This window comes from Cupressus sempervirens, chromosome 7 (assembly GCF_028749045.1).
Source record: "Cupressus sempervirens isolate cs-2001-9-10 chromosome 7, ASM2874904v1, whole genome shotgun sequence".
Taxonomy (NCBI): Eukaryota; Viridiplantae; Streptophyta; class Pinopsida; order Cupressales; family Cupressaceae; genus Cupressus; species Cupressus sempervirens.
Genome location: NC_143124.1, coordinates 795,562,337 through 795,587,663, shown reverse-complemented (window position 1 = coordinate 795,587,663; position 25,327 = coordinate 795,562,337). Strand labels below are relative to the sequence as shown.

Below are 25,327 nucleotides of genomic sequence, written 5' to 3'. Positions count from 1 at the left end.
GAGAGAGAGAGAGTAGGGGATGAAAGAAAGAGAGTAGGGGTGGGAGAGAGAGTAGGGGGGGAGAGGGAGAGGGAGAGAGGGGGGGATAAGAGTGTGAATGTGAGAGAGAGTAGGGGATGAGAGAGGGGAGAGAGAGAAAAAGAGAGAGAGAGAGAGAGAGAGAGAGAGAGAGAGAGAGAGAGAGAGAGAGAGAGAGAAGGGGATGGGAGAGAGAGTAGGGGGTGAGAGAGAGAGAGAGAGAGTAGGGGATGGGAGAGGGTGGGATAGGGAGAGATAAATTTTTCACAAAGTGTGTATGCACTATAGTGCACACGTGCTTTAGAGGGCATAAGTTTTATAGTACGTATGCACTATATGAAAACACCAAAAAAAATCATATCAAAAGTTTAGATCCCTACTAATCCATATTCTATTTTTTGTCTGTTGTGTGTTTTCTTGTTCAAACAAAAAACATGGGTTTCATGTTGTTGGAAGTTAGCAAACACCATATTCAATCATTGGATACACTATGTGAAGGTTTTTTTAACATTCTTTCATTCTATTTGAAGCTAGCAAACACCAAATTCAATTATTGGATACAGTATTTGAAGGCTTTTTGAATATTCTTTCGTTAGTGCAATCCTTTTTAAATATTTTTTGTTACTATATAGAGACAAATTTCATTATAATTTGACAAGTTGTTTATTATATAGTGTATTCATTGAAATTTGTATGTTTGAATGAATTTCTATTTGGAAATGGTTAGAAATTTGACAAGTTGTTTAATATATATTGTGTATTCATTAAAATAATTGTAATTTGTATATGTATTTGAATGATTTGTAATTTACAGATTGTAAGTAATTCAGATGTTTGAATAATTGGCATATAGAAATCATCATCATGCCAAGGAAGAAACCAAAAACTAAAACAACAGAAGAGAGGGAGAGAGATTTGGCAATTAAAAGAGATAAAATGAAATTGCTACATGAACAAAGAAAATTGCAAAGTGCAAGAATTTGCCTTAGGGAAAAAATCATCCAAGATCAAGGAACTCAAGCACAAGCACAAAATGGACCAGAGTATGATCAAAATAACAATATAGTATTCAATTCATGTAAAAGTACACTAGGAGTGCCTGTATAGAAAGGCCTCTAAAATGCTTCTGGAATGTCTAGGATTCAACATACTAATAAGTCTTACAACCAAGCACATGTCCACTAGGAGTGGATTATCCTCCATTAAGCACAAGAGTAAGTGTGATGATAAGAGGATAAGCCTATAAAGGTGTAGCACAAAAAATAATATCGTAGACACCATGTGCTTAATTAAGAGTGCAAATAATTGTGATGTCTACATGACAACTCAGTCAATTATGCAAACTCCAGTGTTATAAACACCATGTGCTGAATTAGAGTTGCTTACTTCAGTGTTGTCAACATGACAACTCATAAAAGTATATAAACTCCTAAGTGTCAACCTAATAAATAATAAAATAATACATTGATCTAAGTAAACTTAAGTAAAGCGTAAATAGTGAATACTTATTTACACCAACACCCCCCTTAAGTGCAACTTAGGGGAATGCACTTAAGCTTACAAATGCATGATGGGTCCCAGCTACGAGGCCATATTAGGTTCCCATGTACAAAAACAATGCTCTACATACAATGTCATGCAATGCAATCTCTCATAAGTGGAGAAAGAGGGAAAACCTCATGGGAAAAACCCTCCTCCAAAAAGAGAGATAAGTACAATAAAGAAAATGAGAGAGAAGAAGACCTCAAATGAGGAAAAGATCCCTCCTAGAAGAAAGAAGAAGAGAGAAGTCAAGGGACTCCCCTTTCTGCAACATCCCACAACCCCAAGAGATCTTGCAAATGAATATACTTGACCTCAATGAAGGGTTTGGTGAAGATATTTGTGACCTGCTGTGTTGTAGGACAATACTATAATGCAATGATGTGCTCATGTATCAACTCTCTAATGTAGTGCATATGAACCTCAATGTGTTTGGTCTACTGATGTTGAACTAGATATTTTGAGATCTCAATAGCACTCTAATTGTCACAATGTATGACTGTAGGTTTAGGTAGATCAAATCCAAACTCTTTTAGGATGTGCTATAACCAAAGAGCCTTTGTAGCTGTATTGACAACTCCTTGATACTTAGCCTCAATTGAAGAAAGAGCAATATTATTTTGCTTCTTACTCTAGCAACAAATAGGGTCAGAACCAAGGTGAAACATGTAACCTAAAGTAGACTTGTGAGAATCATGGTCCCATGCATAGTTTGAGTCTGTATATCCAACCAGAAAAAGTCTTGTACCTATTGCATAGTGAATCCCATGTGTATGTGTACCCTATATTTAATGTAAGATGCACTTGGCGGCCTTCTAATGAAGCTCATGTGGCTCTTGCATGAAGTGAGAAACCATGCCAATTGAAAAAGCTATATTAGGGAGTGTATGTGTCAAGTAGATGAGACTCCCAACTAACTATCTATATAATGTAGCATCAACAAGTGGAGTGCTACACTTGGCCTCTAAGTTGACACCTAAAAGAAAGGGAGCAGGAGTAGGCTTGTAGTCACTCATGTGAAATCGAGAAAGCAAGTAAAGAGCATACTTGGGTTGAGAAAGTGTGATGCTTTCTAAAGACTGTGTGATCTCAATACCAAGGAAATAATGTAGTAAACCGAAGTCTATCATAGTAAATGTATCCTGCAAGGAGGTCTTGACATTGGCAATGATGGATGAAGTACTTCCTGTAATGATCAAGTCATCTACATAAAGCATGAGTATCAAGTGTGAGTCATCCCTCTAAAGAATGTAGATGTTCGAATCAGAATGACACCTAGTGAATCTTGCTAAGAGTAAGAAGGAATCCATCTTGGAATACCAAGCCCAAGGAGCCTACTTAAGACCATAGATAGACTTTTTCAATCTACAAACCATAGTAGAATCTTGTATAAACCCCTATGGCTGCTCCATATAAATCTCCTTGTGAAGATCACCATTCAAAAAGATACTCTTTACATCCATCTGATGTACAACCCAACCATGAGCTGCAGCAATAACTAGTGTCAAGCGAATGGAGTTCATCTTGGGGACTAGTGAAAAAGTCTTAGTATAATCAATACTTGGAACCTATGAGAAACCTTTGGCAATTAGTTTGGCCTTATGCTTATCAACACTTCCACCCACTACAAAGTTGGTTTGATAGATCCACATACATCAAACCAACTTTCTTCCCTTAGGAAGGGGAACTAAGTCTCGAGTGTTATTTTTCATTAAAGAGTTATGTTCTTCCTCCATGGCCTTGTCCCATTCTAGAATTAATGGTACTTCCTTAAATGACTATGGATCTGAAGCAAGGGCAATATAAGCATGTGGAAATTATTTGTGCTATGACCTTGTCCTTTGAGTATCGAAAGGATTCCCCACCAATGAACCTATTGAATCAAGGGTTTGATGTGCCCAATAAGGTTTAGTGGAAGAAGAAGAAATGTCCTCAACTGTTTGTGGACCATGCAAAGGTGGTGTGCTGTGAGTCAAAATTGAAGGAATCTCATCTTTTGGGTCACTATCATCACTATGATCACTTTCCATGAAGGAGGAAGAAGGAGAAGTTGAAGAAGCCAAACTTGGACAAGTTTCTTCAAAGTGAACACTCCTCTCAAAAAAGATTCCATCTGTCTCTGGATCCATGAGTGTGTATGCCTTAAGATGGTCAGGATATCCAATGAATATACAAGGTTTTCTTTGAGGTTCTAATGTCTTTTTCTTTTGTGGAGGTATCCTTGCCCATATTGGAAAACCAAAAACTTTAAAGTTCTTTACACTTGGTTTTCTTCCACACCAAGCCTCAAAAGGTGTAATACCATCTAAGGCCTTATGGGGACTTTTGTTTTGGATGTAATTGGCACAACACATGGCTTCTACCTAAAACACTTGATCTAGAGACTTATGTTGATGCATACAAGTGGTCATCTCTTTAAGGGTTCTATTCTTCCTTTCAGCAATACCATTCTGCTATGGCATGTAGGCAACTAAATGTTGAAGATCAATACCCTCATGAGTGCAAAAGTTTATAAGCTTGGAGTTGACATATTCCCTGTCATTATCTGTTCATAGAATCTTGATGGCTTTCCTTGATTTTTTCTCAACTTGAGCTTTGAAGGTGATAAACTTATCAAATACTTCACTCTTATGATCAAGAAAGAAGATCCAAGTGTAGTGTGAAAAGTTATCAATAAAGGTGAGAACATAGCGAGCCTTACCAAAAGATGGTACTAGAAATGGGCCAGCTACATCCCTATGAATTAATTCAAGAACAACAGTAACCTTTCAAGACTTCTCCTTGTCATATTTCTCTTTGGGATGCTTGCCTGCTTCACAACCTAGACATACACCCTCTAAATACTTGACTTGAAGTAAACCAATGACCATATCCTTGTTGTTAGAGTAAATAATTATTTATTAATTATTTATTCTATTACTTAAGTTTACTTAGGTTAATGCGTTTATTTATTAGTTGTAGTCTAGGAATTGTTGACAACATGGGAGTTTGTTCCTATCAAAGTCATACTTAGCACTTTCTAGCTTGTTCTACAAGCTTCCTTGAGGCCTTTGTATTTGGTCTCTCTCTCTCATTGTATTTTCATATCATCTCATATTTTACAACAATTTACATTTTATCTAAGAATAAAATAAACAAGGGAACCCCTAAATGAGAGGGGAAACTGGAAGACCTAGTTGATGCTCAAAGGAGAAAATATGAAGATCCTAAAAAGGAATCCCCAAGGCAAGTGTGATGATACTATCATGAATGTCCACTATAAAATCCACAACAAGTGCACCTAGAGGCTTGATGAATGGAGCTAGAGGATCAGGCAAACCTTCCAGTTTTCCCTCTCATTCAGGGGTTCCCTTGTTTTTTTCCCTTTTTTCCTCCACATTGGAGCTTCATTGGTTTGGTTCTTTCTCTAGGAGCTCCATTATTCTGGGGGGGCTTTGCTATCTTTTCTATCTCTCATGGTGGGGCTAGCTGTACTTATGGTTTTGAGAGAGTTTCTTGAAACACTTCCAGTGGCAATTATCCTTTGGAGGTCTTGTTGAGGCCTTCCTTCCTTCATTTTTTTCAGCATGTTTGTACTTACCTCTTTTTGGGGGATGGTTTTTCCCATGAGGTTTTCTCTCTTTCTTCATTTTTAGAGGTTGCATTTCTTTGCATTGTACATGGGTACCTAACATGGCCTTGTTGCTAGGACCCATTCTGCATTTCATCTTAGATTTTGTGAGCTAAAGGCATTCCCCTAAGTTGCACTTAAGGGAAAGTGTTAGAGTAAATAGTTATTTATTAATTATTTATCCTATTACTTAAGTTTACTTAGGTTAATGCATTTATTTATTATTTTTAGTCTAGGAGTTGTTCACAACATGGGTGTTTGTTCCTGTCAAAGTCATACTTATCCTCTCATCGAGGATATCCCACCTTTTGTATACATATGCTTAGTTGTCAACCTTATCTTCTAGCACTTTTCATCTTGTTCTACAAGCTTCCTTGAGGCCTTTATATTGGACTCTCTCTCATTGTAAATTCATTCATTCACATAGCAATTTCATTTTCCTCTTGTGAAATATTTTCTCTTGCCTTGTTTGCTTCAAGCTCTTGCTCCTTTGATTTCTCTTCAGCAAACTATTTGCATGCAAATGATCTTGGTGCACTATGGATTTGGATTTCATCAACTCCTACACTTGCTACTAAGTTTTTGAAGGTAGTGATAATTGAGATGTCCAAACCTCTTATGCCAAAGTTTACTTTGTGAATTTGAGTGAGTCAACAAGGCAAGGGAAGTTGACTTAGGTACAAAATGAGAAAAAGAATAAAGTCTTGTCTCATGATTAGCTTTTCCAATCACCACCATAGAATCATCCTTGTGATTTTTCACTACAACTGTATCAAGAAGGAACTCCACTTTGTTGCCACATCCATAGTGAGTTATTTGGTAGATGGAAAGAAGGTTGGTGCTAAGGTTAGGAACATGTAGAACATCCTTGAAGACACCATTGTCTAACTCAACATTCCCTTTCCCTTCAACTTCCACTCGAGTTTCATTGCCCACATAGATCTAAGGTACATTTGATGGTTTCAAAGAGGAAAAATGCTCCCTTGAAGCACCCATATGATGTGTAGCTCTTGAATCAAGAACCCATTCCTCAGCATTATTTGTACTTGCTATCAAACCTTGTCCCTTACCTTTTGAAGTGGTTGAAGATCCCTTGTCCTTATATGCATTTGGTACATCAATTTTGTGTTTCCTTATTAGGTTTACCAATTCATCAATCTACTTATCCATACACTCATGTTCATACTGACCATTCTTCTTATAATAGGCACAAGTTTTCTTCTCCCTTTTGTTGGAGTTGTTCCCCTTCTAATTATTTTTGGAAAAAGACTTTCCTTGTTGTGAGGAAGATTGTTGCATGGAAGAAGATTGATGTGAGGAAGATTGTTGTTTAGAGGAGGATTGTTGTGTGTCATCTTGTGGCTTAGCCTTCCACTTTTTCTACTTCTTGTTGGAGTTTTTACTACTTGAATTCCCTTCATTAGCTACTAAGGCTTTGGTCTTGAAAGAATGGAGAGTTCCCATACTCACTAAATTGTCATGTTCTAAGACCAACATTTCTAAAAATTTCTCAAATGAAGTCTTAGTGTAGGCACTACCTATTTTTAATTTGTGAGTATTGTAACTGGAAACAAAAGGAGCATATTCAGGTGGAAGATAAGTCATTATATGTTTGATCATCTTTCTATCCTTGATGGGTTCACCACAATCCTTAAGTTGTGCCCTATACATGTCTACCTAGGTAAGATAATCTTTGATGGTGTCAAAATTCCTAGGATCTAACTTGAGAAGTTTGTCCTCAATAGTGTAGGCCATTTCTTCATCTATGGTCCCATACAATGCTTCAAGTTTAGCCCAAACCTCTATTAGATTGGTAAGTTTCCTAACATGATATAAGGGGAGTCTCAGTGGTAGTAATATTCTCTATGTATTGAATATAAGGGGAGTCCCGGTGGTAGTAAAACATTTTTTAAGTTTAAGCATAGTTCTAAATCTTGATTGTTTAATGTTGTATTTGATCCAACAGTACCATTATCTGGAGAAGGTGCCACACCCCACTTTCTTGCTGATTCTAAAGGTGCTAACAGAGCATCTTCACTAGCTGATCTCCCTTGCAAGCTCAACTAAAAGAGAATTCTTGATTGAAGAATGCTAAAGATAATCACGGTGTGCCTATTAGCCAAAGATAGTCACAATGTGCCTATTGCTAATAGGCACATGGTGACTATCTTCGACATTCTCCTATGGCTCTTGTGGTTCTAATCTTATAACATGAGACTTCCTCTTCTTTTTTTGAGCATAAGGCTAATGCGGTCCTATAATAAGAAATAAATGGGTTTAATTTCAATTATGTAAAACAAAAAGAAAACCAAAATGTAATAGAAATTTTTAACAGAGAAATGAACTATATAAACTTATAAAACTCATAATAATAATAAGCCATAAACAAGAGCTAAATTTTGAGTAGAAAGAGTCTGGACACATGAAGCATACCTGATTGATCAAAACCAAATCAATGCCAAGCCTTTTAACCACTCCTTAATAGCACTTTCTCTATGACCAAGTTTGTAGCAAGGTTTCTATTTATTCTTGGATCTAACATTAATATGGCATCTCCATCCAAAAATTCTTTAGAGCTTGAAAGATTTATAAATGAAGAGATCAAAAACTCAAAATCTATCATGAGAAATAGAGCTTCGACATTGATAGTTTATACAATATGTGAAATCAAAAAGTACTTGCATATAAACTGAAACTATAAGTTGGAGAACTAAGAATAGAATTACAGCCCAAATGCTTGAGAAGTAGTCAAATATGTTATATTTGTAAAATATACATGTTAAATTTGGAGTATTAATTAAAACTGTACATTAAAATTTGTAAAATCGAATCTCTTTCTCCTTTATTTTTAATATGGTAATTTTAAAAAAATACATACCTATATAAGGACTGCATAACATTAATATTTAGTTTACACATTTATAAAAAGGCTTTAGAATCTTTCAAACTAATGCAATCTTTGGGTATAAAGCTAAATTCCATGACTATTAAACAAATATATATTGAGCAGAAAGTTGGTTTTCATCGACATATAACAAGGCATCTAGCATGTAGGCTGGTATCATTGGTTGTAGCATCTAGGTATAGACTGAAGAACAATAGGGAATTTCCTTTGTAGGGCTTCACTACATACAAAAAAGAGGTTTGAGAGCAGAGAACATTGACAAGAAAGATTTGGCATTTATCATATTAGACAAGGACATTCCACCTAATCACTTTTTTAGTAATTTCAACTTAGAGATAGCATAGCAGTACAGAGACAAGCTCATTGGATTAGCCAAAAGTCTATCTTATTGCCTCCTTTTTGAGCCCTTATCCCCACTATTCTATTTATTTTTTCAATGTTCATTCAGCTCTACCTTGATGTCAAAACATAGACATATATTCTTGTACTCCACATTATATTACATTTTTTGTTGTTTTTTGCAACAAATCTAAGTGGATTGTAACATTAAGAATGAAATGTATATGAACATGATAACATGTCCAGGTGCATGAAGCTCAGTAATTAGTTCACCTTCCACAATTTATCTTCTTCTTACCTTTGAATGAGATAAAAATAAAATAGATGATTGAAACTTGCAACACAACATTGGACACATGCCAGTTGTCTACAAAATGAAAGGATCATGAATTGTCTGGTCTTATTTCATCCCAACACATAAATTGTCTGGTCTTAATCTCAAGTGTATTTTGAATTAGAGATAACACCTAATAATGCATATCAAATGATAATTGAGGAGCAGAGATCCACATAGATACTAAAGGTCATATATTTCTGGAGGGGATATATATAGAATGAAGAATTGAAGAGTGAAAACAATGGTTGTTGTATTCATTCCTCAATTTGACTTTTTTTCAAGTAACAAAATTGGTCTATTTATTTTGTCCTAATATCTTCTTATAAGAATTTATCTCTAGATTGCAATAATGTATATTTATGTTGACTCTCAAATGCTAGGATGATTCTTTCTACAAAGATTAAAAAATTATACCTGTGAACAAAATTCAAATTTTCCCTTGTCAAAAGATACAAAGCATTACATTAACAACAACAATAATCAATCTCTCTACACTAAGTTGCAGAGATTTACAAAGCAGCAGTAATAAATTTTAGATATCTTTCTAGTTTTAACGAGACGAACCAAAGTGAGATTTACTCCTATCAAAAGCCAAAGAACATTATATCCAGTGTTGCAAGTCTAGTTGAATCAAGAAAAAAGGATTGCCAATATGTGACTATCCAAATATATTCCTTGTTCAATATCCCCATTTTCTTAGCTTTACCAACATCTGAATTCATATATACTACAAAAAGCCATGTCTCCACTAATCCTAAATCTACTATCATATTAACCATCTTACTTTGGCTGATATGAGGAAGTAAAGTTGCCTTGTGAGTAATATTATCTCCCACATATCCCATATCCTCTCATGTAGAAACTCAATTTCTACCACAGTAACCATTAGTGTATACTGCCACAACTTGTGTCCATCCATAACAACCCACTTGAGCAGTAGTTACAGACATTTGAGAAAAATCATTGTGAGCTATCTTGATAAAATACGACTAATCATGGGATGTGAGAGTTCGATTAGTAGTTGCAAATGACAAAAGTTTTATCTAGAGTTCCTTTTCAAGATATGAACCTCACAATGTTTATTTTCCAGCAATTGTAGGTGATCTAATTTATATTAATTGCATCTTGCATGGGGTATGTATCATTCTTCCAAACAATAACCAAGCGTTCATGATGGACCACTATAATAATTGGTTGAAGTCAGTTATAAAATAATTTTTTATTAGTTTGAGAGAAGTTTTCAATTGATTTGTTGTTACATGAATCTATTTCTGCCTATTTCCTTGTTGCAACTCTCTAGTTTGATGTACTGGAGCCTTGTCTCACTAGTGCCATTTGTAGTTTGAATCTTCTGTTCTATTAATCTCCAACATTTTGTGTAGATGAGAGTCAGTTCCACCTGAAAAAATAGATATATCAGTGCTATTTGTAGCTATAGACATTTCCAATATAGTAGTAAACTCCATGTTTAAGCAAGGTGATAAGTTGTTATCCTTGGTGAGCTCAAACAACTTGAAAGTAGTATCAAATTTATTGCATTCTATCTAGCAAGCCTCCAATGGAAGAACAATCTAGTTCTAAGATAGAATCCTTCATAGCTGAAGAGCATTTTGCATGAGTACTACTTGCAACACAATTACCAATGCCCTCTAGAAACACAATGTTCAAGCCAGGAGATTTGTCCTAGTCCTTTGTGACCTTGAACATCTTTGATCAAGCATCTAATTGAGTAAGATTATTTCATAAATACTAAGCATGGATAGATGATTGAAACTTGCATAGATTATTTCTAATTGAGCCAAATATCGGCCCAAGATATTGAATATTATTACCATCCAAACAAAATTGGTCCCTATACTTTGAATATCATTTCTATTGCAACAATCAAAATCTAAAATATTACATAATCACAGACTGCCTCTTGGATGATGGCTCATACAAAAAGTGGAGTTAATAAAACCAGGGCCTATGTCTTCATGTCAGCTAGATACAGGTTTGATCTTTTTGTTAAAATACCTATTTCCAGCACACTGGAGTAATTCTCACATCTACACTCAACTTTACCCAAAAGTTCACAAAATTATAGAAAGCCATTTTAACTAGGCAGAAGCATGAAGGATGGTACATTATCATTAGGGCCACTAGTTGCCATGAATTTTTTAAGACTATGGTACATTTAGCTACAAGTGAAATTAACTATGTTAAAATTTTATGGTTTTGTTTTCATCTTTAGTAATTGCTCTAGATCTTTGGCAAAGTGTAGGGATATGAATTCCAAAGAAATTCTTGACATATGGGCATTACACTAGATTTGGAATCTATGTCGATTTTAGATTTAATTAAGATGATAATGTTAATTTTATGATCCTAAATTCAGTGTCATGACCAATATGCATCTCCTAAAGCACAAAATTTTGAAATTATCATCAGAATCCTCATCCCTAAGCAAATTATTTCAAGTCGTTAATTGAAATAAGATATACTAACTGTAAGATTTAAAGAACTTGCTATGAACTTTTAAGCCATCTTTTATAACAATTATTATATCTATAAAATAATTTGCTTTCCTATAATAAAGGACCCTTTCTATGCAAAAAATATATAAAAATATTCAAATTTCCAAATCCCAACATGTATGATGTTTGTATTTTTACTATTTTACCAATCATTTACACATGCATTGTCTCAGGGGTGAAGTCACTATAGGTTCCAAGCTATTTACTATTTTAATATTTTACCATTCCCAAGGTTTGTATATATTTACTATTTTACCAATCATTTACATAGGCATGGTTTCAGGGGTTGAGTCTTTATAGGTTCCAAGCTAGACCTCAGTTACTTTAAGGAGTCACATAATCATGGTATCTGCAATTATTTGTCCCATTAGGTCTATCTAGTACATGCCAGGAAGGGTTGTAAACACAAGGACTAGGAAGTATTCAAAAAGAACATTATCTTCCCAAAATTCTATAGATTTTGCAATAGTAAATAAGTCACTACCTTTCAGATCATTTTCATATAATTTCACTTTTTATCAAAAAGAGATATATTCCAACAGAAGACATGGTTCACTATTACGCAGAATTTCAACATTAGTTGGGAATGAAGTGACACTTGAGGAGCCAAATATTGATGCTCCTAGACAAAGTGGAGATTTAGATAAGCCATCGAAAGGCAATAAATCATATGTGTTTGGCTCATTATCAGAAATTGAATCACTTGCGGTTGAAGATCCTTCTAGTTCAAGATAGTCAGTACCCACTAGAATTATTAGCAAGAATGGGAATCCAAGAGTGCCAAATGAAGATTTAGTTCTTGGTGCAACTTTTATAGGGATAGTGAGAAGAATATAGTCATTTCACACTTTTTTTATTTTGGAGCTCTCATGGATGGACTAGTACATGTATCCAAGCTTAGTGATATAGCTTTGTGCACTTAAGGTCATCATGAGGCATTCCACAAGGACCCTGCACTACACCACCTTCCTAGATAATTCATGAGTAAGATAATAAGGTTTTAGGATGTTAGGAATATTACAAATCTAGACATTGAGTATGAATCTGCACATAATGTTCACACTATTCTTATCTAAGAATCTAGATACTGAGTATTTATCTAAGAATAGTTTCCTAAAACATTATTTACGATAATAAGGTTTTAGGTTGTGTCTAGACACTGAGTATGAATCTGTACATAATGTTCACCTTACTCTTTCTCCTTCACAATCAAAACACTCAATCTTAAATATCAATTTGTAACACAATGTATAACTCTTTAAAGTTGTTCAATTTTATAAAAGATATTTCGTCTAAATTGAACATAAGTCATATTATATATATAAACTAAGAAAAGAAATAAGAAGTAATCTAATTGACTTTACCAAAAAAACCTAATTCTATACAAATAAAAGAAAATTCTTAACAACTTAAAAAATAGAATAAAATATACTAGAAACAAGAATTATGCAAAATTAAGACTTAAATGTTAGAAATGGTTATTATGTCTGATGCTAATGGCATTCCTTTACCCATTTCATTCTCTATCCAAAATTTTCCCAAGAAGAACATTTATTTCAAACAATATGCAAATCAATTCATAAAATGTACTACAATTAGTTAGAAAAAATATCTCCCAATTACCTATAGACATCATCTAGAACCTCTTTTATCTCATGTTTGAAATGTCTTGCTATACCCAAGCTCTCCAAACGATTTACCATTGAGAGGCCAAGAATCAAATTGATAGGATAAGCACCAAGCACTGCACCAACAAATAAATGTCTCTTACATTTACATGATCATTATAAAAATATCATCAAACTATATTAAAGAATATTTAAAGACCAACCTATATCATAAGCAGAAAGAGATGAATATCTCCTCTTAATTTCCAAGAACAACATATTTATCCTTGTAATATTATCACCTATGCACATCGAACCAAATGATTTGTTCTCTCTATTCTCTTTCTTAACTTTCCATATAACGAGATGAGTGGTTATCAAAGAACGACATATATAGTTAAATGTAAAGAGTACAGTAGGTAATATAGTTAAATACATTGGAGGAATCTTCAACACTCATAGATTTGACTTTTTGATGTGTTCTTGTGTTGAACTTCTTTCTTCCATTGAAGTTGAAATTAGAGGCCCCTAGATTAAAGATAATATTACAAATTAGGTCAAGAAAACTCAATGAAAAAATTGATTATGAAATAAATATATGAATGAGTATAAAATTGTAGATTGTGCACTAATTGTACCCTTCCAAACTATAAATAAATTGGACTATGAGTAGGGAAAACACAAATTCTTAACCACAAAATTATTGTAGTATTCAACTCTATTCTTCATAGCCTATAAAAGTTGACTAAGGTTGCAATGTTTATAATGACTATAGACAAAAATATAAATTAAAACAAGCAATATTATCATCAATGTTTTTAGATATAGAATGAAATGGTTGTAAGTATTCCTTTCTACCTCATGCAAATGATTTTGAGATATAGACCTATGCAATCCAATCTCCCAAGGAATAGACAACACCACTTATCACCATCTTTGCCAAAATAGGATTTGTCATAAAGAGGTGTTAGAATACTTACTAAAATGCTCATAAATTATGTTGTTGTAGTAAAAGAATACTTTAACTTAAGAAAAACACTACACAATATTAAAACATGACATCGTGCTTTAAAAACTAAAAAGGTACCTATAACGAAGAACTTCATTTCGACTTGCTAATTGGTTGTCACTATTAACTATAAGCTTATCTTTAAAGTTTGAGCTTCACTTGTTTTCGAGAATAGTTAAATATTCTCTACTAAATAGGGCCAACCACGTGAAGGTAAGAGCTCATTTGGCCCCTCCCCCTGACTAACATCACTCTAAATTCCCCATTAACATTTAATAACATTCATTCATTCATCCATTTTTTAAATATAACATTCAATCATTATAATCACATAATAACATTCATTAACACATAAAATTCATTAACACACAACATTCATGAATAATTCATTAACACAATATTCATTAACACCCAACATTGATGAATAATATTCATTAACAATATTCAAGAGTAAGTGATTCATGAATAATCATTTCTTTTTGGCTTTTTTGCTCTCTTTTTTTTCTTATAATTTCTAAGAGTAATATCAATGTCCTCATCATCCCCATCCTCTATTGGTTGTAACACATGTCTCCTCCTCATCCGTTCAGGAACATCATGAGGCTGCTGCACCAAAGGGGGGTCTGCTACAATAACAAGAACTTCATGAGTTAAATTCACACCATTTTATATTAGCGAATTTTTGAGTTTTAATTTAAGTAAAAGAACTATAAATCAAAAAATTAATTTAAAGGAAAAAAACATAGATTTTCTTTACCAGAATGTGCGACATGATCTACCTACTGATTAGTCTGAACATCCTCCGACACTCGTTTAGCACGACATGATTCTATATCCTCAACACAAAAAGGTTACAAAAAATTCAAGTAAAGATGTTAAATTATATTAATAATTACATAATTATTTTTAAATAGCAAATGAGCACCTCCATCGACAGTACGATGCACATCGGGGGCTTCATGATGGTGCATATGATTTGTGTCACGATTAATAGGCTACATTGCAATGTCATGCTCATTATTATCAAATAGATGGTTGCTCAAGTATTAAATTTCTAATATATTTTTTGGCATATTTACCTGTGCACATGATGTAGGAGACTGTTCAGTCGGGGCAATGTAAGCTTGTCATAGGCATTCAACCACGGTTGCATAGTCTTGCTTGAAGGCAATTTTTTTGTGTTCTTCCGTGGCCTCCAAGTTAAAATCAATGCCCTACATTTTTTTATTAATTAACAAAATTATTTACATTTTATAAATAATTTTTTTTTGCAATTAATTTACTGCTACTTACAACGCATGCTTTGATTTTCAAATATCCCCCAAAGCCAAGTTTGTGTTACCCAACCTTTTCTAGCTTGGCCTTTGTTTCCTTTGATGTGTCCTACAACCTATGAAAAGTTTGAAATATGTTAGATGATATAGATATAAAGATAAATACTAATTAGTGGATTGTTACATTAATGTACTAGTAGTTAATACTATTGCATACCCTTTTGGATTTGTTGGTGTAGTTTCTTTTCGACATTCCTCTTTCTCCTTTGCATCCAAAATGAACTCATTCCAGTCCCTCACTGGAACAAAGGGAGGACACTCGTACTTTGGGTTTAGGACAAGACTCTTTCTATATGAGTCCCTCACAACCTTAAGATGTTTGGAAGCTTTTTGTAACAATTTCTTATAATAAAAAATATTACTACCAAACTCATGCTCTATATCTTTGATGAGCTCATCTTTTATTTCTTTATATTGGAAGTTCCACCTTTTAAGAAAAAACACAAAATTGTTAGATATAGCTAGTATAAGAAAAGATCTGAATGAAAGAAAAAATGTTGCACCAATTAATGATATGAAAAAAAAATAGTGAGGTGAAATTAGTTCAGTTATGATGTTCCACCTTGTATGTATGGTGGGCCCGAATCTTTGTAGCATGCGATCATAAAGCCTCCTATAAAATTTATCGTTTCCTACAAAAAATTTCATGGGATGATTAATAGTAAGAACCATTAAAATGAATCTAAAAGTGAGCACTCTAAAACTCTAATAGGCAATAGTAATGATGTTGGAAATCGTTGAAAACTGAACATTGAATATGAAAGAAGACTCCTACTTTTGGTTCTTTGTAGAAAAATTGGTTAGTATCTTCTACTGGAAGCATGGTATTGCAATGTACTAAATGGAACATCTCAATGGTACACACACTTCCACTATTTAGATCATACAGTGCCAATAGAAATATTTAGATCAAATTTGGAACTCACAGATCTAGTTCAAAAACATTAAGTTCAAAAACATTAAAATGCAAAATAGACTTGTGCAGGGTTGTGCCCTAGAATAATAGACTTATTAAATATCAAAAGAGGAAATCATGAACTCTAAATTACAAGTGATATAAATGCACATGTTGCTTTTGGTCTCCGATCAATGTACTTGCAATATTACCATTTGAGAAATCCAAATTAAAACCACCACAGCTACTGAATCAAATACTTCATAGCTCAAATTGAATTACTAAACTAGAGAATTACTGGTATAGATAAAAGGTCATTGATAATTCAAATGATCCTACCAAACCCCTAATAAAAAGGAATTCCAGAATAATTAAACAACTTGCACAATATGACATACTAAATAAGGTCATGAGGCATCACTCCACATCAAAAGCCATTGCATTTACTACTTTATATCATATTTACATCTTGCAAGAAAATCCTTATTACAATATAACAAATAATTATTTAAAGTACCTAGAATCTTAGGACATTTCAAAGGTATTGATTCATCATTGTCAATCAACAATGATGTATGTGTAGCTCCTGTGCTAGAAACACATGTAGCTCCAAGAAATGATGATGAATTATCACCAATGCATGCACTATGATCCACATCAGTACTAGACGGTGCATCTTCTACCACAAAAAAAAAAAACACTATGTGATGCACCCAAGATTAAAGTACAAATTATCAACTCATAATTAACACAAAACCAAATATAGAAAAACAAGGATTTACCAGCTAGACGTCCCCTTGTTCTTGACATTGCAGTCGGCAATCTTGTACGAGCGTCCATCAACCTCGTAGGAGTCTCCTACACTAGATGACCTTAACAATACATTGTTAGCAAAGACATTCTGAAATAATAACAGTAAGAGTTAAGAAGTTTTGAATGTTCGAAATAAAAAATTCCTTCTAACTTGTCAACTAAAAGATTATTTTACCAGTGGCATTCGAGGCTCTACTACTACCAGCCTCACCTTTTTATCCTTGACCAGGTTATGGATCAATTGCCAAAAAATCTTGTATAACAAGAATTTAGTAGTTAAAGTTTCTTACAACTCTTTAAAAAAATTGCATCAATAAAGTATTTTTGCACATATTACATATTTTACTTCACAACATAAAAGATTATAAAATATAAATCTTTATTGAACTTTTTTTATAACTAAAGATTCATTACTGCTTACTTCATAACAACGAGCTCACACTCTCAAATCTGGTAGCCTCTTCATCATCTCCTTAGATTCCATATTTGCCTCATCCAAAATTTTCATTATTTCTAAATTAATTTTTAAATTTTTTTTCTTCAACATTGTTGTTACATTGGGAGTTTTAGCAATATCCTCATCAAAAGGCATAACTAGTGGCTCGGTACTTATTACTGGTGCTTTACCCTTATCCTGAAAATCAAATTGTGAGAGGAATATCAGTAAAACTATCATAAACACTAAAAAACCATAAATAAAATAATGTAATAATATAACATTTTTCAACTATCTAATTTGTACAATTTCAATAAGATTTACCCTCACTAAAGAAGGGGTGGGAGTAGCATCCTAGTGGCCTCTATCATCTGTCAGATCCATATCATCTTGTCATGACAAAGATTAAACATAAAAAAATCAGCTAACTAAAAGCAATAGACAACAAAAAAAAACTTATTAACAAAATGGTATATAGTACTTACAATAACCCTCATGATAGTAACTTTGTTTGTATCTATGCGATTTAAATTTTAATTTGTTAGCAGTTCTTCCCTTGCACTTATTGATTTTATTGCACAAACAAAAACTTCATTCCCTTCACGTGCCTCAAATATGCAGTTGGGTTGCTTACTAGTTGAGGAAGGTCATCTACTATTTATAAAACCTGCAATATTACCTATTGCTTTTGGTCTCCCATCAATGTACATAGCAAATCTTTTACTTTGATCATTTTCTTTCCATTATATATAATTAGTTGATAGTGCATACCTACACATAATTTTTTATATCGAACAATTCGCATCCAATCATTGTAATTGTAACATGGACCGACATAATTGAATAATTTGACAAATTTCTTGTAACATACCTTTATCCCATCCATGGAAAATAGGCCCAAACCATGTAATGAGGATGGAGCAATGTGATATATCCTCTCATTAACACAAAAATCTGTGTTAATTGGAGGTAGCTCATTGGGTACCCATTCTTTCTCAATGTGTGTGTACCGAAAGGGCACCTTGATGTCACCTTTGGTCTCATCATCACAAGAACATGATCCCCCATCAGCAAGGAAAAATTGCACATGTTTATCAATTTTTTTTCCTAATCTATTGACCTCTAGTTGATCTCCCTATTTTAGCCATACTAAATGTAGAGCTTTCATCTACCATTTCCTCATTTTCCTCATTCAATGTAGATAGATCTGACAAGTACCTATTTAGTGGGTCCTACAATCCATCAAATGGAAAGTGAAAGTGACAAATATAAAATGTAGCAAGTTGAAAGTGATTATACAATTGTATTTCTATACAGACCTTCTTTTTCGATATATACATTATATGATTATATAATATGTCTATTTATAACATACATGCTCAATGATAAACAAGAAGAATATAAGAAAATTATGTCTATTTATTGACTTATACCTGCTGATCCATGTCACTGTGCATGATCCATGCCAAAGGGGTCAAATTTCCTGCATATGTTAATCATTTATCTTAAGTTAGCTAAAAATTACATGATATGCGTAAACATGAACAAATTTACCTTATATATGGAATGCAAGATCATCAATAGAAGGGGTGACAATGTACCTATAGTCAATTCACTATTTGCAAAAAGGGTAATAATTAGACAGAATATAAACATTGGTAATTATAAATAACATATGTTGTAATCATTAGAAATGAACACAATAAATATGTAATCAAATTTCTTGCATATGTTAATCATTTACCTTAAGTTAGCTAAAAATTACATGATACATGTTTGCTACAAATAACTTAGAAGACAACATGAACAATAGAAAACATCGTAAACATGAACAAATTTCCCTTATATATGGAATGCAAGATCGTCAATAGAAGGGGTGATGATGTACTTGTAGTCAATTGATTCTTTGCAAAAAGGGTGTTAATCATACACAACATAAACATTGATAATTATAAATAGCATATGTTGCAATCATTAGAAATGAACACAATAAATATGTAATCAAATTTCCTAGATATGTTAATCATTTATCTTAAGTTAGCTAAAAATTACATGATACGTGTATGCTACAAATAACTTAGTAGACAACATGAACAATATGCAACATCATAAACATGAACAAATTTACCTTATATATGGAATGCAAGATCATCAACAGAAGGGGTGATGACATTTGTAGTCATTGATTATCTTCATCATCATCATCATCATCATCATCACCATCATCACCATCATCATCACCATCATTGCCATCATCATTGCCATCATCATCGCCATCATCACCATCATCATCGCCATCATCACCATCACCATCACCATCACCATCACCATCACCATCACCATCACCATCATCATCCCCATCCCCATCACCATCACCGTCACCATCACCATCACCATCACCATCACCATCATCATCTTCATCACCATCATCACCATCATCATCATCATCACCATCACCATCACCATCATTGTCATCACCATCATCGTTATCACCATCATCTTGAACTTCATCATCTGCTTCTTCATCATCTTCAATATCTTCTTCTTCCATAACGTTATACTTTATTGACCTTCCTCTTGGATCATGTCTAACAACAAATGACCAACCTTGTTTATGTGGAACCTCTGAGTAAAACACTTGCTTGCATTGGCTTGGAAGAACATAGGGCTCATCTCCAACTGGCTCAAATGACCTTGTATTAATAATTGTAAATCCATTATCATGTTGAATAACCATTCTATCTAGATCATTTTGATTTAGTCGTAATCTATACCATTTGACGATGAATAGAACTACTTTGAAGGTGTTAAATTCACACTCAATTATATCATCCAAGATGCCATGGTATTGATTTTGATATTTTTGAGGATGTATGTAATTTCTAGATGATATATTGGTGACCTCAAAAACTATAGTTATCCCAAAATCACAAGTTTTCTTTGTGTCATCCAACTTTTTTATGCAGAATTTGTGGCCATGATAGTACATAGATTTGTGGTGCTTGATCTATAATTTTTGAAGTGTGTGTAAATTATTTGCATCATGAGTTGATACAAAACATACGTCGAGTTATGATCATTAATAAATTTCTATGTACCTCTCCACCACTTAAACCCTTTACTAGATCAACTACCATCAACATAACATTGGAATCTCCATTATGATGAGCTTCTATAACCAATAAAGAAACACCTTCCCATGTTAATGAGAAACCATTTTTTTGACATCATTCAATCCATTTCGTCATCCAACCAAGATTGTTCGCAATATACAAATGTATTGCATCCCACTCTCGACCACCTGGTTAAAAAAAAAATACACAAATTATAAATAACTTATATTGAAGATTTATAAGAATTAATTAACTACAATAACATCTTAGATTTACCTCTCACTTTCCTCTATCTACATTTTCCCATCAAGTACTCCCCTTCAAATTTTTTAATTGAGTTGGGATCCCAAATATGATCTACATGGATCTTTGCTGCAAACTTAGGAAGATATTCACTAATGTACACCATGGTCTAGTATACCATATATCCCTCCACCACAAAACCCTTAGGATGTGCTCTCTGTCAAACCAAGCCTTTCAAACATTTCAAGTGCCTCTCAACCATCCACATTGACCTGGTTGGTACAGGTCCACACAATTCAATCTCCTCAACTTGATGTATGAGGTAGTGTTCTTGTGCATTGAAAAAATTTGGACGTAGACACTTTTGCATTTCACACATCAAAAGAGGAATTTTTCTCTTCCAATACTTTATATCTTCTTTATTGATTTCTTTAAATGACAACCACCTCATGTATTTTCCAAGATCATATATAACCTATTTGACATTGTTGGTGAAGCAGTGTGGGAGAGGTAGAGGTAGAACGTACTACAATATTTGTAAAATGATCTTGTCAATATTTTATAAAAGAATGCAATTAAAACTACATGCAATATATAAATATACAGTGAATACAAAATAACATGAATTACCTTAATAAATGTATGTCAATCATGTGTTTTCAACCCTAGCACAAATTCACTTTTCTTTGATATGAGATTGTTTATGTTTGCAACAAATCCTGTGGGAAATCATATTTTTTTATGACCTCTTTTATAACATTGCTCTTTTTCTTTGACAATAACCAACTAAGGGCACTTGTATCAATCTGGCCTCCATTGTTATTTGATCAAATGCTAGTTTTCATTGCATGGTTGGATTCTTCAATGTCACTACAAGTTTTGACAATTTGGTCTTTGTTACACTTTCCATCCAAGATTTTCCATAATGTCTCTGTTACATTCTTTCCAATATGCATATGATCAAAAAATGTACAATTGGGAGTTGCTTGTAGTATGACAACCTAGTAAATTATGTAAGATAAATTTTTAGTCCTTTTGGAAGTTGGTCATTGATGCCTTGACGACCTTCACAAGCATCAATCACATCATTAGTAAAAAAAACACAATATCGAAATATAAATTTGAAACAAAAACCATTAGATGGAATGACATTACCTCAATGATTTTTTTCATTGTATGCCAACTTCCATAGGTGAGGTGTCATTCTCTGTGGCTTTGATGTAGTCTCTTCTTTCCCATTAAAAATATGTTTTTTGATAATTCGGTACTTATGATTTCTATGTAGAAAGTGTCTATTCTCATCGAACACTTGCTTTCTTAAACTTTTTGAATGATGAGATTTGGCCTTTCGACCACAAACTGGACATGCCAATTTTTCCTTTGTCTAAAGACCTACAAGATCATGTATAATTGGATTAAATGTGTTAACTTTGACATACCAAAAAAGAGGCGTTAAGAAGAGAACACACCACAAAAATATGTTAGCCTAGGGACATTGTGTATTGTCCATACAAGCATTGCATGAAATTGAAATTGTCTTTGTCCTATTGGTCTACAAATTTCATACATAGCAACCCCATTCCATAACACCATCAACTCGTGGATAAGGGGTTCAATATATACTTTGATATCTTTAACTTGGTACTTATCTAGTTGAATGAACAAAAACATTACATAATTATTATGACCATTTTGATGGATTAGTAATAATAAATTAATTTAGATGGCCACTAAATGAAAAAATACCTAGAACAATCAGTGTCAACATTATGTGTTCTCTCTTTATGGACAACCAAAGAGGTATGTTATTGTTGATAACAAAAATAGGCCACACCAAGTAAGTAGATCTCATCTCTCCAAAAGGATTAACACCGTTTGCTGCCAATGAAATCTTGAGATTACAAGGTTCTTCTTTAAAGTGTGGCCATTTCCCCTCTATTTCCTTAAATGCTAAACCATCTGTAGGCATTTGCATAATGTCATATTGACTTCTATTGCATGCATGGTAATCCATAAATTGTGCCAAGCTATTGCACCTGAATAATCGTTGTAGACATGGAATAATGGGAATATGCTGAAGAACCTTGCGAAGCACCTTTTTTTGTTAATTGATCTAATTGATATCTACTAATATGATAAATAGGGCATTGTGTTGCAAATTCATGCTCTTTATGATATATAATATGATCATTTGGACATGCATGTATTGTTTGATACTTCATTCCAATATCTTTCATGATGGTAGATAATTTTTGGTATGAGCGAGGTAGAATGTTTGATGGTGGTAACAAACACTCACCTATCAACCTACGACCAAAAATATAATTTGTTAATTTAAAGAATATTAATTGCTACACAAACCCAATGTTAATTGTAAGGGAACTACAAGTAAAATAATGAAAGAAGATGGCATACCTTAACATACGTGTCATTGCTACATTAGATAAACCATTCATAACCTTCGAGTTCACCAACAACAATACATCGACAAAAAGAGTTGTTTTGGAGCCTTCATATAGGGACTCATTTGCCTTCTCAAGTATAGGCACATCAAGCTCTACATCAATATCATCATCATCATCATCTTGATCATCGTGATCATCTTGATCATCATGATCTTCATCATCATGGTCTTCTTCCATGGTATCATTACCTTCTACTTCAATATTCACACCTCCATTTTCCCTCATTTGGAAATCCACATTCTCTGAATTATTATGGTCCATAACATGAAACTCAAGGATGTTGACCTATATGAAAATGATGACCTTATATTAACCATGACCATGATGTCATCATCAAATCATGTCTTATATAATTACGCCGAGAGGCGTTCTATACAATGGCAACACAAATGCCCAGCATGGGAATATGCCAAGATTCCTTGTCAATAAAAAAGATTTGGGAGCAGTTACAAACTTCCAAATTAAATATTAAAAAAGAATTCCTGAAATAATAGCTGGCCAAAATAATAGGAAGCCAAATGGAGGCCGAAATAATAGGCCCAAAAAAGTATGGCCCGAAAAAGTAGGACCCAAAAAAGTAGGGCCCGAAAAAATAGGGGTGAAATAATTTTGCATGCACATTCATGCTTATTTTTTGTGGGGAGTGGGGGAATTTGAAACAAATTCGTGGAATGTGAAGAGACATCTGTTGGGGGATATGAGGAGCCTCTCAGAAGTTATAAAACCAAGGCTCCTCATTTCATTTTCATTTTATGTTTTTGCAGGAAGGAAGAGGTGGAGGTTATTGGAGGATTAGATTGGAGTTTTTGAATAGGAGTAAATTGATGTTTTGGAGTAACATTTTTGTAGGTGAGATTTCTATTTTTTATTTACATTTTCATTTAGATTTAGATGTAGATGTAAATTGAAATTCAAAATTAGTTATAATATTCTACTTTGATTTAGATTTCAATTTTAATTAATTTCAATTTGGTTGGCTCTCCTCCACAAAAAACAGTGTATTGTGTATTTAATGGGTGCATTGGAATGCAGATTATCAGCCTAATGGCCAATCTCCAGTTTCCTCCACAAGAAAACTAATCTCTGGAAAGATTCCTCTTCCGAACCGAAAGGATGTGGCAGATTTCTCTCCTCCCCGGCCTTTGAAAATAGAGGAAATTCCCAATATAGTTGCTGATTTTTGAAATGCTGCTAGGAATGCAATAGATGCAGGTATGTTTTTTTATTCTGATCTATCTTGGTTTGAAGAAGAGAATGTTCCTTTTGTTGACATAATCAGTCCTTTTACGAATAGGGTTTGACGGTGTTGAGATCCATGGGGCACATGGGTACCTTGTGGACCAGTTCATGAAGGATAGCGTGAATGATCGAACAGATGGCTATGGCGGAACATTGGAGAATCGTTGCAGATTTGCACTTGAAGTTGTGGAAGCAGTGGTGGATGAAATCGGAGCAGAGTATGTGGGAATTTGGCTTTCTCCATTTTTGAATCATGTAGAAGCGTATGACTCAAATCCAGAGGCACTGGGACTTCACATGGCAGAGGCTCTGAATAAATATAAGATATTGTATGCTCATTTCTTTGAGCCCAGGATTGATAATTCGCAGACGATGATAGCGAGTGAAAAGAGCCTGATTCCCATAAGAACATCATTCAAGGGGATATTTTTTTGCTACAGGGGGTTATGATCGGGATGATGGTAACGAAGCTATTTCTAGTGGCAAGGCAGATTTGATTGCTTATGGCTGACTGTTCTTGGCAAATCCAGATTTGCCGAAAAGATTTGAGGTGAATGCGCCCCTCAATAAATACCACAGAGAAACATTCTATACTTTCGATCCTGTTGTTGGATACACAGATTATCTATTCCTCGAATCTTGAGTGCTTTTGATATGTCTAATGTAATCATACCTTCTCCAGATATTTGGAAGCCAGAGTTCTCATTCAATTTTCAGACAATTTATCTTGTGTTAGAGATCAATCGATTTTCAATACCATGAAATATGATAAGTCAATATTGGCAAACTTTTTTAAAGAGGAAGATTCATTTGCGTTGACCATTTTTGTCTTCTAAATTTAAATTTAAATTAGGGTTCATTGAAATATCTGAGAAAACATAGATGGTATATCTGGACTTTAAATAT

The 25,327-nt window shown here is 33.7% G+C and overlaps 1 pseudogene; it reads left to right on the top strand.

Moving 5' to 3' along the window:
* Positions 1 to 25,064, top strand: part of LOC149549760 (putative 12-oxophytodienoate reductase 11) — a 34,924-nt pseudogene extending 9,860 nt beyond the window's left edge.
* The last annotated feature ends 263 nt before the right edge of the window (positions 25,065 to 25,327 follow it).